This window comes from Pelobates fuscus, chromosome 2 (genome assembly GCF_036172605.1).
Source record: "Pelobates fuscus isolate aPelFus1 chromosome 2, aPelFus1.pri, whole genome shotgun sequence".
NCBI lineage: Eukaryota > Metazoa > Chordata > Amphibia > Anura > Pelobatidae > Pelobates > Pelobates fuscus.
Genome location: NC_086318.1, coordinates 170,106,674 through 170,128,080, shown reverse-complemented (window position 1 = coordinate 170,128,080; position 21,407 = coordinate 170,106,674). Strand labels below are relative to the sequence as shown.

At 42.0% G+C, this 21,407-nt stretch overlaps 1 protein-coding gene across 3 annotated transcripts in view; it reads left to right on the top strand.

Moving 5' to 3' along the window:
* Positions 1-21,407, top strand: part of DST (dystonin) — a 592,252-nt gene that overhangs the window by 240,088 nt on the left and 330,757 nt on the right. The gene's annotated exons all lie outside the window — the stretch shown is intronic.

The following is a 21,407-nucleotide window of genomic DNA, read 5'->3' as shown; positions in this document are numbered from 1 at the left end:
ACTTTTATAAGTTCTTTATTTTGGCCAAAACTTGCAATTCTCTAAATTGTCCATAGTTCCTGATTATGTAAATAAACCTTTGAGAGTTTGTGCGCGTAGTTATACAAATAAAAGCAATGAAATTCTTTAAAAAAATATAACAGGTTTCAAAGAGATGGACTCAAACTTTTGACTGTATCTGAATGGCTAAATAAAACTGTCATCATTTCTGTTTAATGTCTTCTTTATAACTTCTTGCTTGATATATAGCAAAACTGTGTCTATATTCAAATACAATGTCAACTCAAATTTCCTGTGTGATTAGAAGCGTAGTAAGCTGTCTCTCAAAGTTGGCTAGATACAGTCTGATATGAATGCCTGCTTCAGTCTGATAAAATTATATTTTTTCACAAACAGCAGAGGTTTCCTGTTTTGAAACAAATTAAATTCTCTAGGAATTTCTAGCCTTCATTATTATGGTTTTCAAAATAACTCATTGGTGTTGCCTTTTAGTATTCTTCACTAAACTGGCAATTTTAGAGAATTCATTGTGTCACCATGTAGAGCTGCATATTGGTCTCCTGTAATTTTATGTGCCCACTTAGGCAAATGGTTTTCTTAGTTAGCTACTGAGCAGGCAATACGTCCAGCACCTATTCCTTTTGTTTTGTACTCTTCCTTTAAAAAAATAAGGAATATATACTGAGTATTGTATTGTTGTTATTGTTGTATCATCTTCTCTCCAGATGTTCTCCTGGCTTAACTTGGGTTTAGCTAGGGCTATGGTCTAGATATTATATCTAGAATTTATTTTTGACTTTAGTACACCCCACTCAAGGTTTATGTGTGACTCTTCTTAAAATTAGTTAATTTGAATAGTATGTCACAAACCTATGGTCCCCAACCCTCGTACAGACATCCAGGAGCCCTCTGGATGGTTCCCTGGAATCCCGCTATGTAGGAAATCTCACTGATCATTAATGTTGAGGCCACTTATTGTTCACAACCCCTTTACGTACACAGCAGAGTATTATTACCATGGTTGAATGACAGCTGTCCAATAACTGAATATAGAATGTAGCCTATATAAATAAACCCATTCCACTCTTTCTCCTGTGCCATTCTTTGGTTTTGACAGTCCTTTAAAACATTTCTTCGTATATGTATTTTATGTGTGTTTTAGTTATTTGCTGCCACTCTGTTTTGCATATCTGATTTTGGCCAGTGTTAAAGACTTTATGAAGAAAGAAGTAGAAGGATAGAGGGGATGGAAGTACGTTTTTTGGGAAGTTGTTAAGATATATTCATCCGGAGATACCAAATTCTATTAAGTAGTGCTAGAGTGTTGTATAAGTGTGTAGTAGCTTTTCAAATGTATAGATGTACCAAATGCTACTGTAGATGCGGATGCCAGGTGTAGTTGAACCCTTCCAATGCTTTGCTACACTTATGCAAACAATGTTGCATATTCTTTGAATTAGTTTTGTTGATGGTTTAACAAGGATACACTGCTGAATAATTCCACTAGATGGCAGTGTAAATGTTGTAATAAATTGGCACACAGGAAATACTGCTGAAACAATGTAGCATTGACCACAGAAACAATCTTATCGCTCCTTCATCAGTTACATTTTATAATTTTGTTTATTAAACAATTGCGAACTTTACATGTATACTAAAATAGCATGTGTAAAACAATATACATATTGAAGTCTGAATTGTGCGACATTTGTATTTTTGTATTCTTCAAGTTGTCCTATGTCAAATAGATGGAACATAACCCACTATGCATAAGCAAGTCTTTTCTTTGGGAGCCCACTAATCTGCTCCTCTCAAACCAGATAAGACCCAGCAGACCCAGAATTGTTTGATTGCCAGCTGCTGCGTTCTTCTATTACACAGGCTGTCAATTTTGTGGCAAGTCCTCTATGGATAGAAGGATACTTAAGGTTTATGGTGTTTTGATGGTCTTAGGTGGCAGCTAGAAGGTCAAGGTCCCACGACCACCAATAGTGTTGCAAGAAAGTAAAAAAGTGACACACTTGTTACATAAATACATAAATCAGCTGCACACATATGCAGGATGCAGTGTACTATACATATATAAAAAAGGCATTTGCCAACCAAAATGTCAGGACAAGGCTAGAATAAGGTAAACAGAAGGGCACTATTTGCACTATGTTGTACTTTCAGCAGTGTTCCCAATCAGCGCCCGTAAAAAGCATCTCCTGGAAGAGCATGCTTGGTGGCTCAAGAGTATTTCACAGGCCATTTGGCAAGATGATCAATGTTTCCTCATGGGAAACCACAGATGTAAATTGTGATATATTACTTAGTACTCCTTATTATTTTGATTTGTAGTTGAACAAGTATATCATTTACATTTAATCCATCAGACCAAGTAGATGGAGCAAAAGTGTTTGGAAATAGGTATAAATTTGCTAGGTGCCATTTTTACCTAACGAAAGAGCAAAGAATATGTAATTGTACTAAGAGACATTGGGACACTTTGATCCAAGGTTTTGTTTTTATGGATTTTCTTTGATGTCTGTAAGTATGAAAAGCTAATGGTTTGTATGGAAAGTGCATTTAAACACTATTACCACTAGGTGGGTGTATGGCCGCACGTTTGTCCATAAGCAGACACATGTTGAGAGCGATGGTTTGCTCAGATGGAAATTTTTAGAGAAGTAAATAATTTGTGTTTGCGTAAATGTACCCTCTTTGTAAACGAGCCGTTCCTCAAATGATGTTGTCATAGAGGCTGGTCAACTGGGACAGGTGGGGTAGTTCTCTATGTCTTTGTTGTAATTACATTGTTATCATACTTGAAGTGTGGTGTTTGATTCAGCAAAGTTTCTTTCACCCCAGGTATTGATGATATATTTACACACATTGTTAATTTGTTAATGTGTTTTCTAAAACCTAGTCATTTCAGATGTTTTCCTCAAATTCTTAGTACAATTAAGCTACGATGTATAGATGGATGGAGGGCAGGGAGTGCAGATGAATGGATGGGTGTGTGTGTGGCTGGGTGGGTATGTATAGAGATGTATGCATGGGTGGGTGGGTGAATGAACTTTCTACTACTTTCAGGTAGTATGCCATCAACAATTTTAAATGTAATCATTATTTATGTGTAACAATCAGGAATATGTGACTGAGATATACAGTAAATTCCAGAACCCTTCTATTAAATGTGACTAGCTTAGCATAGAGTTGGTACATTTTTGCCAATAAGAACAGCATTCACTTAGAATGAGATCAGATTCTGTGTGAGGGTTTGTTCTTACTATATTCTGCATGCCCCTTGGCAGGATTAGAAGACACGTGACTTCACAGGATATTATTTGTGCCAAGTTAGGGAGCAAATGATTGTGCTTCTGCAGAAATTCCTGTTCACTGAGTAATTGCTTTAGCTTGTTTGTATGGAGCTATTGTAAACTGGAGGCACAATGAATGGAGCAAATTACTAGTGTGGCAGCGCTGCTGCTACTGAACACATACTTTGTAATTTTAGAGACTTCTGTTGGGTGATTTCCATTTAAAGGGGTCATTTTAAGCATGAGTTCCATTGCAGCAAAGGTCCAGCGCCCAGGACAAGGCAGGAGTTGCACCTCTTAACCTGCGGTTTGCTAGCACTCCCTAAGTCCCTTCAACCAGTCCAGTGTATGGTCACTGAAAATTTAGAATAGAAATTAAAAATATATTTCTGTTGGTGAAGAAGTTTAACCTTAAAATAATAACATATGGCACCAATGCCATGTCTGTAGTGTATTGTGCACACATAGCTAGCTAAACTCTGGCTCTTCAGTTTTGTGGACTGTGCTCCACATAATCCTTAGCCAGCTGCTGAAGTGCCAATGCCCGGGAATACAGAGGCTATTATTGATCAACTAATATATTATAACAAGCCCTCAGTCATTTGATGTACTTAGAAATCTCTCCAGACACACTATATATGGCTGATTCACCTACTTCACATGTCCGACGTGACTTCCAGTTGGCAGCCCTGTCCACCAGCACCAGAGTCCGATTAGTTTTCAACCAAGTTTTCAACCATGTCGCCGACTGAGAAGTTTGGTCACCTTGTTATGAAGAGCACTTCCTTGGGACGCCATGATAGCAAAGGATGTCGCCAAGGACTGTGAAAGGGAATGAATAAAACATGTCATGACTGAGGACACGACCATCACATGGTCACAGTGTGTCTGCCATGCAGTGTCTCTCCAGCACTGTAAAATTTTACTTGCCAATGTTTATTTGCCCCATCCTGTTCAAAAATTGACAGAGCCACAGAAAATCTCCTAGTGTTCAAACATTCTACTAGAATGTTTAAGCATTGAGAGACTTTCTGTGTGAGGAGGACGGCACACTCTTTTTTATTTATTACCACTTTTTGTTGTATTGTAGTATTGTAGATTGTAGTACTATTAAGTGTAGGGAGGTCTATGCAGTGGCACATACACAAACTTTTAGCATTTTAGTTTCAGGTAAAGAAAGCATAGAATCTAAATAAACACAGCAAGAAAATCCCACCCATGATACACACTGATACAAGCACTCACTAACATACACACACATGCACACAATGACAAAAGTACTCACCGACACACACACGACACAGTCACTTATCACTTGAGCTAGGCTGTTTAGAGTGAAGAGTCTCTCTTCATTCATGTACCAGCTTACCTTGCCACCTGAGGCTGAGGTCAGGGATTCTGGCAGGCTTGAGCAGGATATGGGCCTCATTGTGAGGGAGCAATTTCTCCCTGGCCCCCTCCTGCCACTCCACAGCAGTGGGCAATTTATTGGTGGAATAAGCAATGGTTTTCTGGTATCATCAGATAGGGGCCTGATAGGGAAGCAGAACCAATGTGATGTTGCATCCCCTGCCTACAGGCTCTGCTCATTTGAAGGATACCCAAGAGAAAGCAGTGACACGCCAACACATATAAAGCTGTTGGCTACCTGTGGCTTATGGACTCCTGGGGGGCACTTGCCATTTTGTCCCCCGGACCCAACACTGGCTGTAATAATAATGTTTACCAACTATTTTAAATGTTGTACGGTTAAACTGATCCTGTAGCATAAAAAAAAAACAACTTTCAGATTTAAAAATAAAAATGAGCAAAGGAATAGCCCCTGAAAATAATAATCTAATTTTGGGGTGTGGTACTTGTACGTTGATTAGTGGGGGTGTGAATAAAGTTATATTTTACAAAAAATGCTTCATCTTGTCTAGCCATCGCTTTGTTCTCCTATAAATGCTTTCCTTAATATTCCTTGATATAAAGCCAAGCTACAAAAAGTATTTATTGAATCGCTTGCAAATCAGGAATATTCTAAATGTCTGTGTCAAGTTCAGGAACTTTGTTACATGTTTTAATGTGCTGAGTCTTCCAAAATCCTTTGACAGCTTGCCTGACGTTTTTTTTGCACCTGTCTTCACGAAAACATTCACTTTTGAAAATGCCACCAGGCATGCTGCAAGCCATCTTCTTGTTACTTCTTGATCAATTATTTTAGAGGCAGGGGATTCACTCTGACTTTTATTTTTATTAGATTTGTAGTGAAGAATTTGAGTGCTGTCTTGAAGCCAAGTACTGCATACCTTTCTTACAATGACTATTTTAGTCTCCATACAGCCAGGGGGGTCATGCTAACAGAGAGCTATCTGTGATTTGCTCTCTACCATAGCAAATACCTCAACGGTATGAGGCATCCTTGATACTGATTAAGGAATAGTTTAATATTAACAAATTGATCTCATTCTGAGCTTCGAATCATCTTTTTTCTATTTGACAGCATTTTGATTTCCTATCATCCCTTGTCATTACACTGCCACTGATCTCCCAATTAATGTGACCATTGCTAGCATTTGCCTCTGTCGTCTACAATACTTTTATTATTATTATTATTATTATTATTTTATCGCTAGATCCAATTGTTATACCATCAATCTTTAGGTGCAGAAAAAACCCAAACATGAACAAGTATTTCATCACTTTAGTATTGAACAACCTGGTTCATAGAAAGTCCACAAAATATACGTGAAGCCCCTCCTCCAAAAAAATATATCGCTGGTTAATATTCTTGCTATCGGCACTGCAACATCCAGGTTACTAATTTAATTATTCTTTCCTTAGCCATCTGATGATGATCCTGCTTACTAAGCATCCGTCCAAGTCTTCCCAATTCGATCGGACCTTGGCCAGTCATTCTGGCAGCCTCTGTGTGTACATTCACATTTCATTTCAGATACACTCAGTTTCTCAGTTTCTCTCTTTCTGAAATTGGTTTATCTTCTAGTGGACCTGTCATCCACAAATATGTAGATGACAGACTCCATCCCTGCAGGATATAAAATTCCATCTGCAGTATAAATCGTGCCTTTCATGCTGATGAAAAGATATTCTCAGTCTTCAGTTTTCTTCTATTAGTACGAGCAGATTGCGCACAAAGTGTAGTAAGAGGAGACCAAGCGTGCTGTGGATTTACATAAATTTATATGAAACTCACCAGATTAAGATAAATGTGCATAAACTTGCCAACAGCAAACTAAAAGGGACACTGTGAGCTCTATAACTAAATAAGCACTACGGAATCTGTTGGCACTATATACATGCCAATACTACTAATAATAATAACCATTTCATCTAATAAAATACATTGTAGTGTCTTGTGTACCCTGGCATTTTACTTCCATTGAGTCTTAAACTATTTATGAGCAGTTTAACACTAGATAAGGTTTCCTGGCCAATCAAAACCTGGCCCCTCTGAGGCAGAGATTATACGCTACCTTCTAGCCATACAAATTCATACCATCAATAGGTGCTATAATAGGCAGCCATTTACAGCCACACTTCGCTTGTCAGGCAAATGCTTCCACATTATCCCAAGCAGCACAAAGGAATGGACTGCTGGGGTTTAATGCTATACCGAATGATGACACAAAGGGACTCCAGGCACTATAACCACTTCAAGCTGTAGTTAAGCATACATACCACATTTATGTTCTGCATTCACCATGAAGGGCCATATTCCAGGTCTCATGTTCCAGAGTTAGTGACATAAAGATCATCTCTTCACTGCAGCAACATCCAGAAACTAATGCCTTAATCTAAAAGGTGCTAAACCACGTGCGATACACCTATCAGGTGAGATTTACCAAGGTAATGGACAAAATCAAAGCACAAATACAGGCTTTGTGATAGCACACTGTGTTTCTAGAAGATATAACTGATTATTGATGCACACAGTTCCTTAGCAGATGCTCACTTGACCTTAGAAGCCAAAGTTTTGTGCTTCGAGGTGAAAGTAGCTTATGAAGAGATTAAAGCCCACAGAAGCACTATAATCATACGTGGCATAACAGAGAGTGTCGGGGGCGGAGCCTGACCACGAGCCGGAGCGGTCGCAACACAGCACAGCTCCCGGCCGAAACCCGCAACAAAGCCTGATAAGAGTGGAATAAAACCCCCAATTGACCCACTCCTGACCAGGGGCACCATCTGTGCACAGCCCTGCAGCCTCTCATGCCGTTTGTGTGTCCGGCACGGGTAAACTGCCGGAAGCGCAGACCCGCGGCCTACAAGCCTGTAGCAGCCCTCGACTGGTCGGCATTCCTGGACGGACTTGAACAGCCTGAGGATCCGGCAGTGGACAACCCCCACACGGCACCTTTACCTAACCAGGCAGAAATGGGCCGTCGGTCCTAAAAACCCCCACCAGAGACGCCACCAGGGTCCAGGGACATAGGTACCATGCTGCAGCAACAACGGCCGCCAGCCAAGATGGCGGGAGCAGCGGAACATGACACCATGCAGGTACCAAGGGGTCCCATACCGCCTGCCCAACCCCCAGAACAGGCACAAACCTCAGATGGGTCTGCCCCAGTCACCCAGCGGGACTTCCAACATCTAATTGGGGAAATAAAAAACCTCCTGGCGACCAGCATAGCAGCCATTAAGACTGACGTGCAGGCTATAGCTGACAGGGTGCAGTCCACGGAGAACGATGTCACTAACATCAAACAGGGACTAACAGCCCTACAAGACACCGTAATGGCCCTCCAGACCCAACAACAAGCACTCTCTCTCCATTATGTCGCCCTCGACGACAGAACAAGGGGAAACCATATAAAGATAAGGGGAGTGCCAGACGCCGTCTCATCCGACGAACTGCCTCACTATCTGAGGCGTCTCGTGGCCAGGGCCGCCACCAGAAATTTTGGGGCCCCTAACTCAGCTCAGGGTCTGGGCCCCCTGGGGCCCGCCTCCAATCCCGCCCACAGGGTCCGCCTCCAAATCCCGCCCACAGGAATACACACAGACACAAATACACACACTGATACAAAAGGACACAGACACACACACACACAAAAATACATACTAACAGACACACATACTGAAACAGAAATACACGCATATAGGCATACGTACTGACACACACATACTGAGACATACACACATATACAGACACACAGGCATACATAGTGACAGATAGACACATACTAACATACATACATACAGACACACATGCATGAGGACTTACACACACATACACCGACATCACATACATACACACAGACATACATTAATTCATACTGGCATACATACATATAGACATACTGACATACTGACATACACACACAGACAGTCACAGACATTCTGACATACACACAGACATTCTGACATACATACAGACATACTAACATACACACAGACATACTGACATACGTACAGACATTCTGACATACACACAGACATACTGACATACGTACAGACATACTGACATACAGACATTCTTACATACATACGTACAGACATACTGACATACGTACAGACATACTGACATACACACAGACATACTGACATACACACAGACATTCTGACATACACACAGACATTCTGACATACGTACAGACATTCTAACATACATACAGACATTCTAACATACATACAGACATTCTAACATACACACAGACATTCTAACATACATACAGACATTCTAACATACACACAGACATTCTAACATACACACAGACATTCTAACATACATACAGACATTCTAACATACACACAGACATTCTAACATACATACAGACATTCTGACATACACACAGACATACTAACATACACACAGACATTCTAACATACACACAGACATTCTAACATACACACAGACATTCTAACATACATACAGACATTCTGACATACACACAGACATACTAACATACGTACAGACATACTGACATACACACAGACATTCTGACATACACACAGACTTACTGACATTCACACAGACATTCTAACATACACACAGACATTCTAACATACACACAGACATTCTAACATACATACAGACATTTTGACATACACACAGACATTCTAACATACACACAGACATTCTAACATACACACGGACATTCTAACATACACACAGACATTCTAACATACATACAGACATTCTGACATACACACAGACATACTAACATACACACAGACATTCTAACATACACACAGACATTCTAACATACATACAGACATTCTAACATACATACAGACATTCTAACATACACACATACATTCTAACATACATACAGACATTCTAACATACACACAGACATTCTAACATACACACAGACATTCTAACATACACACAGACATTCTAACATACACACGGACATTCTAACATACACACGGACATTCTAACATACACACAGACATTCTAACATACATACAGACATTCTGACATTCACACAGACATACTAACATACACACAGACATTCTAACATACATACAGACATTCTGACATACACACAGACATACTAACATACACACAGACATTCTAACATACACACAGACATTCTAACATACATACAGACATTCTAACATACATACAGACATTCTGACATACATACAGACATTCTGACATACACACAGACATACTAACATACGTACAGACATACTGACATACACACAGACATTCTAACATACATACAGACATTCTAACATACACACAGACATACTGACATACACACAGACATTCTAACATACATACAGATATACTGACATACGTACAGACATACTGACATACACACAGACATTCTAACATACATACAGACATTCTAACATACACACAGACATACTGACATACACACAGACATTCTAACATACATACAGACATTCTAACATATACACAGACATACTAACATACATACAGACATTCTAACATACATACAGACATTCTAACATACATACAGACATTCTAACATACATACAGACATTCTGACATACACACAGACATACATACACAAATACAGCTAATTTTTTGCAGGTGGAAGGCTGTGGCTGATGGGAGTCGGCGTGGCTCCTGCGGGCTGCAGGCCTGTCCTTCTTGCCTCCCGCGCGGTGCTGAGGGGAGGGGAGGGAGCTGGGAGGAAGTGACGGCCACTTCCTCCCAGCAGTACTTTGCGTTGGGATTTTTTTTAAAGGGGCCCGGTCGCGCTATTGCACGGCCGCAGCGCTGACCGGGCCCCTGAAGATACAGGGTCCATGGGGTGGCCCTAAGTGAGTGGGCCACCCGATGGGCCCCATCAGCATGCGCTACACGTGGGGCCCGGGCGGCCGGGCCCCCCAGGGCCGCCGGGCCCGTGACAACCGTTATGGTTGTCACCCCCTGATGGCGGCCCTGCTCGTGGCTGCCATCCTGCCACCTACACAGGCAAAGAAATTTAACACAGACCGGATGTACCGCTTGCCACCCTCAGGCAGAACAGCTCCAAACTTGGTCCGAGATGTGATATTCCGGTGTGCTACCTCCCAAGACAAGAGAATCCTGATGACTGCTCTACGGGGCAAGATGACACTAACATTTGAAGGCGCACAGCTCACCATCTACCAAGACCTCACCAGATCCACGCTACAATGCCGTAGATCGCTGAACCAAGTCACCAGCACCCTCAGAGAAGCGGGAATAGAATACCATTGGAGGTCTCCCAGATTCTTGATGGTCACACGTCACGGAACTGTCCATAAACTCTCCACGCTTGCAGAGTTCCTGGCATTGTGTCACGCTTTGGGCATCCCCGCACCCACCCAGGACACCGTCCAGCGATCCACTCCTGAGGCCTGACCTCCCTAGGAGCAACAGAGACTATACCAAACATGATCTATGTTGCACAGTTACGGCTACACATAACCAGTTGGTCTAGAGCCACACCTAGCCCACCCATTCCCCCCATTAAAAGGAGGGAGCGACCGCTCCACGTCTACTTACCCCCCCCTCCTGGGTTCTGGGTACACATAGAAGAAGGCCATAACTCAAAAGCCCGATAGGATTACCCTAAGCCCATTATTGCCACTCACCCATTCTCCCGAAGCAGTTCACACACTCCTGATAACGTACCACTGCTGGTCCACATTCCCTAGTGCATAATTGAGTAATAGCGCTATTGTTTATGTCGTAATACGTTTCATAACTATGTGTACTATACGTTTCATGTGTCTCATGACCCGCATGGGTACGATAAAAACAAAAAAATTCAATAAAAAGAGATTGACAAAAAAAAAACCAGAGAGTGTCTAATATAGGATGTTACCTAATTTTTTGTGGTCTTGGTGCCAGACACCATGAGTAAATACCTTCTGCTTGACAGAGCCTAAACATTTACCTGGGACCATACGGTGGGCCACTGTAGTCTGAGCGTTAATTTCTTCATGATAAAAGAGCAGCTGATTCAAGTAGATGGATGATCCACTAACCTATCTGAGAAAATACAGTGTTTACATTGAAAGCTAGGAACACCTCCAGTTGCAGTCACTCAGAGTGAACCCGAGGGACTTCGGAGTTGATTGAGGCATAATATGCCTCCATCCATTCAGATCTGCTATCAGCAGAGCACAGGACAGCACTGTGCACAGCATTCTGTGATTCAGTATCTCCTCCCTCTGCATGCAGACACTGAACTTTCCTCATAGAGATTCATTGATTCAATTCATTTCTATGAGGAGATGCTGATTGGCCAGGGCTGTGTTTGAATCATGCTGGCTCTTCCCCTGATCTGCTCTTTGTCAGTCTCAGCCAATCCTATGGGGAAGCACTGTGATTGGATCAGGCTACCACATGTCAGCAGACTGCTTGTTTTTATGAGTCTAACAGCATGCAGATTTACAGCTCCAGGCTTGTTGTAAATGGAGATACAACAAACGAATAAACCTATGTTGATAATAAAAGAACAATGTCGCTCTGTTATTTATATTTAATGGTCATTGCAGTGGTACTAAATCGCTCTGTTGTTTATACTTTAATGGTCATTGCAGTGGTGGCATGAATCTTGCTAGAATGAATATTCTACTGCTGCTGACAGGTGTGAGAACAGAATAGGATCACGTGTGGCAGTCAGTGTGTACATGGGTACTGTTTAATAGTGTCTGCTTTTAGAACAGCATAACCAGCAAGGGCAACAGGGGGAGAACAGTGTCTGATTCCAGTCTATGTAGAGTTAGGAAATTGTATTGTGTTTTCCAGGGCTGGGTTTACAGGCAAATCAAGGACTCTGAACTCCTTAAATGTGAATATCACATATAAATTAAATGTTTGTTTTTATTTTAAAAAATATATATATATTTAATGATTTTTATTTTTAATACATCTTAGCTTTCTACCCTTTTACCTATTTGTTACTTTTCTCTTCTGATTTCCTATATTCGATACCTCTTGTACTGATATATAAAACGTCTATTTCTCTTTCATTTTTTTGTCAATCTTTCTTTTATTAAAGGACCACTCTAGTGCCAGGAAAACATACTCGTTTTCCTGGCACTAGAGTACCCTGAGGGTGCCCCCACCCTCAGGGACCCCCTCCCGCCCGGCTCTGGAAAGGGGAAAGGGGTTAAATCTTACCTTTTTCCAGCACTGGGCAGAGAGATCTCCTCCTGCTCTCCTCCTCCGATCCGCCTCTTCTCCTCCCCGTCGGCTGAATGCGCACGCGCGGCAAGAGCTGCGCGCGCATTCAGCCGGTCACATAGGAAAGCATTCATAATGCTTTCCTATGGACGCTGGCGTGCTCTCACTGTGAAAATCACAGTGAGAAGCACGCAAGCGCCTCTAGCGGCTGTCAATGAGACAGCCACTAGAGGACATAGGGGGAAGGCTTAACCCATTCATAAACATATCAGTTTCTCTGAAACTGCTATGTTTATGAAAAAATGGGTTAACCCTATAAGGACCTGGCACCCAGACCACCTCATTAAGCTGAAGTGGTCTGGGTGCCTAGAGTGGTCCTTTAAGGCAAAAGTGATGGGTACAGAATAAAGAAAGGGAAATGCATGAGTGGTATACAGAATAGGGTCAGTACAACGAAAACCAATGTTGTTTCCATTTCCAGAATATTGATGCCTCATTTTTTGTTTTTGGTATGTCGTTTAACAGGAACATATTATAAACAAGCTGAAATGTAGTGTAGGGAATTGAATGTGACCTTTCCATTGTAGCTAGTGCTGTGTTGTCTCGTTTGGTCACGGTAATATTTAACAGGGAGTGGATAGATCACAACACTTTGTACACTAGGCATTTTTGTTACCTAAACTCTGGCGTGGGTCAACCTCTCATTAAATATGGAGATATCATTATAAGGTAAGCTACCTAATAGCCGTGATGCGTATGTCTAGTTGTAGAGAGTCTACGGGCAATTCAGGCATCACGGCCTCAGTGCTCCAGCCCTGCGCTGTGGTACAGGCTTTGAAAGTGTATTTTAAATAACATATATACTAGCACACAGTCTAGGGCACAAATATACTTCCTGATGTGTCTCAAGGCCTAACAGGATGGGTATTAGAGAGGCATGTGATCAATTACCAATGTGCGATGTGGTACTCAATATGCTTATAGTATGGGAAAAATCTAAAATCAAAACATGTAAATAGATTCTTGAGTCCCGGTATGAGCGTGCAGAAGCATCACATCTGAAGCAGTTAAAGAGAGTCACCCATCAGTGGGAAAGTCCACAGAGTGGGGGACGTGTAGATGGCCATGTGAGCTGAGGCCGCACAGTGTCTGCATCGGGCTCGGTAACCGCTTGTGGTAAGTATGTGCAGGCCTCAATGTTAAGTTCCATGTCACGGTTAGGAAGTCCTTATAAACTAGGTTGAGTCTCCGGTGTGTCAGGCAGTGGTTGTGGTACGCTTAAGATTTATAATTATCAGGTAACAGGTGAGATTTGTCCGTTTAATTAGAGCTTGTCAAGCGTGCCGCCGCGCAGCGGGGTGCATAGGGCCTACAACCGGGAGTGTTTTGTCCGGTCTGTTAGGCAAATAGGTAGAAGTCAGCCCACGGCTAGGAGAGCGTCCCTAGGGGCAGTAGGATATGGGTATGTAGCGGCTGCCTGCCGGCCCCAGGTCATTGTGAAGGCCTGCACCATCAATCCACCAACTTGGTGTCTCGGTGAGGCCGGGTTGTACCTTTGTCGGGCGCCGTGTGGAGCTTGAATTTTCTGCCGTCTGCAACTGCCTACTCGTCGGCGGTGTGGTCGGTGCCTGGGAGGTTTAGTCCAGGTGGTCTTCAGCCTGGGAAGGCTTTTAGGACGGCCATTGTCAGTGGGCACTGTAATGTACAGGGGGCTCTGGGTGGTCATGCGTTTCATGTAAGTCCCTGTCCTCTGTCCCTGTAGTGGGGGGTTCGAGGGGTAGTCTTGTTTGATTTTCTGCCTTGGGGGGTTATGTGTATATGGGTTGGGGGTTCGGCGGGATTGGATACCCTGTGGGGCCCCCTTAACCTCTCTTCCACTTGTAGGCATTTGCTTCTCCTCTCTCCATTAGCTTCCACCACATGTACCTCCAGTTTATCCCAGAACCGGGTAAAGAGTTTGTTGATGCGCTGTAGCATGCCGTCCAGCGTGGCACTTCCATTTGGCTTGGACTGCCGCATGTCGCTGATAATGATTGTGTCCGCCATTTTGCAAAGGTTCGCCGGACGGCAGATAACCACAGGCTTAGTCGTCTGCCGGCTGTACCATAGGTGGGGTGATCTGGTGTGGACTGAGATAACCCATTAACCCATAACCCATTGGTCCAAAGGGGGGGTGGGGGGAAAGGGCTTCCCGAGGTGTCCAGCTGTGGTTAGTGAGCTCGGAGAGCGGCCGCCTCTCCGATTCTCTTCCTCGTGTAGGCCGCAAACCTCGTTCCGTTAGCGATAGAGTCGGGAAAGGCACCTATCCCCGGTCGCGTGATACAGGTTGCGGTGGGCAATTGTCGTTTCTTGGGTCTGGATCACCCTGTATTATGTCCCCAGGCGCGGGAGCTCTTATGGAGCATGTCTGGTCCGCTAGGCAGTTAGGCTCCACCCCCCTATTTCTCTTTATTTTTAAGTAATGTTTAATATAATCTTTTTATCTAAACTAAAGAATTGTTTACAAGCAATCTTTTTTTTTTTTCTTGTTTATACAACTTAATCCGACACTGTCAGGCTGACTTACCTTTTCCCAATCGCTTTCTGTTCTCTTCCTCTTTTAGAATTTGTTCTTCTTTTCTTCCCTCTTGATCTAGTTTTTTTTCAAAACATAAGACAAAGTAGGGACTTTATTTTTTTTTGACCAAAGGAGGAACTTAAATCAGCTCCATTTCCTGTGTCAAAGAAAGTTTTCCCATAATACTCTCCATCCTCTGTGTTCTTGCATGAACTTAATTCTCCATGACTGAATATCCTGTAATGCAGAGTAAGGTGCCGGTGAATTGACTGGGTTTTGTCCGAACCAAATGTCAACAGTTTGTCCATTCGTGTTCAAATGGAATTCTGTCATTATGTTTGGTTTAATATTATTTGGAAGAATGAAGATCTGTTTAGCAGATAGCCCACTTATTCCCTCAGTATTGGGGAGCTATCTACTAATAAGCTGAAAGAATAAAATTGGTCTTCCATCCAACTTTATTAATACTAAGTAAAATAATACTTAGTATTAGTAAATAAGGGGGGTTAAAATGTCCTTCCTGTCTCTACTCGCTATGACGTGAGTAGGGGCATGTCTACTAAACAGTGAGCAGCCAGTGGCTGATCACTGTTGTAAAAAAAAAAAAAAAAGACCTCCCCCAACAAATCAAAAAAAGGGGGACCCAACATAGGTACCCCATGCCCTCATGGAGGTTAACCAATTAAAATAATAACAGGGGGACACAGTCTTCCCCCAGCTCCCATCCATGCATCGGGAGTGGGGGCCATTAAGCTAAATGGGGTGTCTTGTGTCCCCCCTGATCCCCACCCATTAGCAGTGACAATCCTAAGTGTCATAAGTGATAAGGCGAGGGACCAGTTTCTCCCCCCTGGCCCTCACCCAATGGTGACAGGTGGGGCCCCACCCATTGGTGGCAAGTGGGGACACTAAGTTGCAGGGAGGTATTATTGTCTCCCTCCCCAGCCCCCACTCATTGGCGGCGGGCTGGGACCCTAAGTGACAAGGGTTAGGGCTGCTATCTCACCCCCAACTCCCACCAGTTGAGGATAAAAATAATTAGGTAAAAAAGGTGAAATGGGGGACCTAGAGGCATTTGGGGTGACTAGGGGGACAATAAAATGTGGTGGAGCCAGGAGGGCGGTTAAAAAAACACACAGATTTGCCAGTCTATGAACTTTAACCATAAGTCTATAAACAATCAATTATTTTCACTTTTACATTGTAATTTCACTAATGGTACATTTCTGTATAGAATGTGTTTCTTATCTGACCCTTAAAGGGACACTATAGTCACCCAGACCACTTCAGCTCAATGAAGTGGTCTGGGTGCCAGGTCCCCCCAGGTTTTAACCCTTCAGATGTAAACATAGCAGTTTCAGAGAAACTGCTATGTTTACATTGCAGGGTTAATCTAGCCTCTAGTGGCTGTCTTCTTGACAGCCGGTAGAGACGCTTCTGCGACGCTGGATGCAAAAATCGCATTCAGCGTGCAGAACATCCATAGGAGCCCAGCACTGGATAAAGGTAGGTGGCTGAAGGGGTTTTAACCCCTTCAGCCCAGGATGGGGGGGGGGGGGGGAACCTAAGGGTTATATAGTGTCAGGAAATCGAGTTTGTTTTCCTGACACTATAGTGATCATTTAAAGAGACACTATAAGCACCAAAACAACTTTAGCTTAAAGGAACACTGTAGCATTAGAAATACATATCTTTATTCCTAATGCGACAGCCCTGATGCTCCTTATAAATTAGGTTCTCCCCTCCCCCGCTCATGTAAAATTTTCAGGATGACAGGCTAATCCAATGCTCCTCATAGAGGAGTATTGGGGTTAGGAGCATGTGTGGCAGTGATGCACCGTGATTCTGCCATAGACTGATGGAAATGAGCATGTGTTTGTGACATCACATGATGTCATGCTGTGGTATGATATTCGTGAAGTATGATACCCAGAGGGCTTGGAACTGTGGCTTGAAGCCACATTCTCATACCCAGAGGGCTTGGAGGTGTGGCTTGAAGTCACGCTTCCACGCCTTCTAATTAGTGAACTAAAGGGTGTTGGAGGGTAGGAGAGGGAGAGAGGACTGCAGGCACAAAAAAATGTAAAAGCTGTTAAACTACCTACGGCGTCCCTGTAATGAAGTAGTTATGATGTATAGACTATGCCCCTGCAGTCTCACCACTCCTTTCTTTAGGATATTTAGGAATAAGAAGTTAAATCACATTGTGTATGCAACCTTAAAGGACCACTCTAGTGCCAGGAAAACATACTCGTTTTCCTGGCACTAGAGTGCCTGAGGGTTCCCCCACCCTCAGGGACCCACTCCCGCCCGGCTCTGGAAAGGGGAAAGTGTTTAAAACTTACCTTTTTCCAGCGGTGGGCGGAGAGCTCTCCTCCTCCGATCCGCCTCTTCTCCTCCCCGTCGGCTGAATGCGCACGCGTGTCACGAGCTGCGCGCGCATTCAGCCGGTCACATAGGAAAGCATTCATAATGCTTTCCAATGGACGCTTGCGTGCTCTCACTGTGAAAATCACAGTGAGAATCACGCAAGCGCCTCTAGCGGCTGTCAGTGAGACAGCCACTAGAGGAAATAGGGGAAGGCTTAACCCATTCACAAACATAGCAGTTTCTCTGAAACTGCTATGTTTATGAAAAAATTGGTTAACCCTAGAAGGACCTGGCACCCAGACCACTTCATTAAGCTGAAGTGGTCTGGGTGCCTAGAGTGGTCCTTTAATCATTCCTCGACCTGCATGTCACTTACACGGCCATCCTAAACACTTTCTGTAAAGAGAGAGCTAATGTTTAAACTTTCTTTATTGCACATTCTGTTTAATTTATAATTTCTCAGCTACTGCTCTGTTAGTAGCCTTCTAGACTCTACAGGAGCCTCCTGTGTGTGATTAAAGTTCAATTTACAGAGCAATAGATAAAAGCATCTAAAGCAAGTTAACATCTGATGAAAATGAAACCAATTTTTTCATGTGGGTCATTACCAGTTGTGCTTAGGACTGATGGACAAGAACAAAAGTTATGTAACGCCTAAATGGCAGAGAATTCAGCTGTGAGCCTGCAGACTGCTTTTAAACTAAAGTTGTTTTGATGCTTATAGTATCCCTTTGATAAAACATGTTGAGAAAATAAAAATAATTAATCCTTTTTTCATTATTTTTACACCTTTTCCTGAACTCTTTTAACTAAGTTGAGAAAAAAAAACTTTTAAGGAGAGAGAAACCGCTCTTAAGGAATTTTGTTCTTTCTTATATGAAATTATATATATTTTTTTCTACCAAGACATTATTTTCTGAACTTTGCTGTCACCTAAATTAGTGCAAAGTTGTCAGACAGATGTTTTAGTGAGAGCTTTCACCAGGCACCATAATCACTGTAGTGGTGATTGGAGTGTCCCTTTATTACTCCAGTGCAATAACCTGATAGCAATCCACATGCAAGAAAAAAGAGAGAGAAATAGTATAGCTCTTATGAGTCTAAATTTGCCGGAATATTTTGTCTGTTTCAACCAGTCATGATGACAACACTTCTTTCCCACAATGTTATCCTTTATTACGTTGCTAATGAGATGTTTTGGTCCAAATTGGTGGATTGAAATGTTGCAGCAATGACTAGATGGAATAAACTAAATCATTTTCTGTAAAAAAATCAAAACCCATAAATGCGATACCCTTTGTTCTGTTTATTTTTATTTTTTTTATTGTACATAGCTGGCACTCAGGCATTTAAACCTGCCCTATTTGTCTTGCACCTGTCTCCTGTGTCAGCTGCCTTATTGCAAGGCCAGAACTTATTTGGATGCAATGAACTTCAGTAAAAGTAAAAAGCATATTGTTTATTTTTTAATTCAGCATTATGTTGCAGCATGATAGCTGGCAGTAAAAAAGCTAAACAACACTTAACAACCAGGAAGTCATAGGGCTGGTAGTCTGATTGACAGCCAGGGGGGTGTAACCAGGTTAATTTATAATAGTGCCAATTCCTCTTAAAATCTGAACTTTTTGTAAAATGGGAAAAAAGATTATACACTCTTCATATATAAAGCATTCCAGCAAGTTACAATGTGTGAGGGATCTGAGTGTCCCTTATACTAGCCATTTTCCTCCAGTAGGGTACTGCCGCTTCTTCAGAGGTGTCTGAAGCCTGGTGTACATTGGACGTACCACCATTCTTGGCTAAATGACTTAGTACTAGGATCTCTGATAGTGCCGTTCTTCTTGGCATCACACTGCAGTCAATGCCAGTCATTGTTGTAAACTATGTCCTTTGCAATTGGTAATTAGCATAGAGAAAGCATATAGAGAAGAGGAGAGGTGCAGACGAAAGTTGAATGTCTGAGAATGCTGCTTGTCTTTGGTGTATCACCCTTCATAAGTACTTTCTTAGTACGTTCTGCTGATCTGGATCATTACCCATTGTAAACAGTGATTTAAATCATCCCTCTTCCTCTAAACTGCATGTAATTACAGCAAATTAAACAAAGCCTGTTCAGCAGGGCATAATTTCCCTTTTAATCTCGTCAAAATTATATTTGCACAGATGGTTTAGCCACAATAGGTGCAAATCCTCTCCAGCACAATATAAAGCATTCTCTATAGGTGTAATTTTGTTGAAATGACTCATAATTTAAAGTCTATGACAGTAAAACAGAGCTGCCTGGCGTCCGCTCCTTCGGGCTGTGAAATACAGATTGAAGCTTGTAGTGCGACAGGATCTGTTTAATTCCACTGCTACTAAACATCACTTACTGAACTGAGAATAAACGATTAATGTGATATTAAGAGGCAATCTTTCTACAACTAAGTATTATGATAAAGTTACTGGATCAGTAATGTGTTTTCCTGAAGATTTATAGATGAACGTTGGCTTGCATACAGAGAAGCAGGCGTTAAATTACTTGAGTATTGCAAGCCAGGGGCAATATGCAGCAGATTTGACACCCTAGGCTAAGGAATGTAAATAGGAGGCTGTGAGGATTTACACTTATACATACATATGCTTGATTTTTTTTTATATCAGCAGAGCCAACACATTTTATAGGACTTAACACTGGCAAAAAAAGAAAGCTGATATACAAATTAGTAGTTTAACCTGTGTGGAGAACACAATACTTTACTGGTCTGGACAGATTAGTGTAGTAAGTGCAGTCACTATATGCCCCCGTGCTAAGCTCTCGCTACGTACACAGCCATATCCATACATCCACTACATCCCTTCAGAATTATACTAGCTTCCCACAGCCATTCCACTATGGGTTTTATATTCAGCACCCAAAACAATGCTTCCGATCTAATATTTTGATATCTCCTGTCCATTTTCTATCCTCTATTTGTAATCATTCCTTCTAATTACAGTCCTCTTTGACCCATATTTCCTATCTCACCACCCTCTTATGTTCCGGTTCTCCTCAAACATCCAGCCTTTTTCCTCTTTTTATCTCATACCTCATTTTCTATAATTTCATAATCTCTCCCCTCTGTATTTCACCCCTCCTTTATTTCTGGTTTCTCCAAACACTCCATCTCCACCTCCTCGAGATGTATTAAGCAACTCTCAACTACTTTGGAAGGGCACGTTGGATCATTTATGTTATTCTTTTGAAATTTATCTTGTTTTCCTAATATGTCTGGGGATCTGTGACCAAAACAATACTGTTCTATGTATTTAAAGTTATGTATTTCAACTTATACAAAACAAATAGTTAAACAATAGAAGTTGTTGTATGTATGGATTGTTTATAGACACAGGGATGTGCCACATCTCAGTCTTGTTGCAGATTGGATGCATTTTGATTATTGTGTGCTTTTCCATAGTTCTGAGGCTCTTTGTGAGAATTTCTTTGTGCTATCAATGAACATAGAGCCCGGTTCTCTAAATAAAGCTAATGACAAATATCTTGTAGGAGTTTTTCTGTGCCAAGATAGACATGTAACACAAACACAAATATTTACATCCCATAATCAAT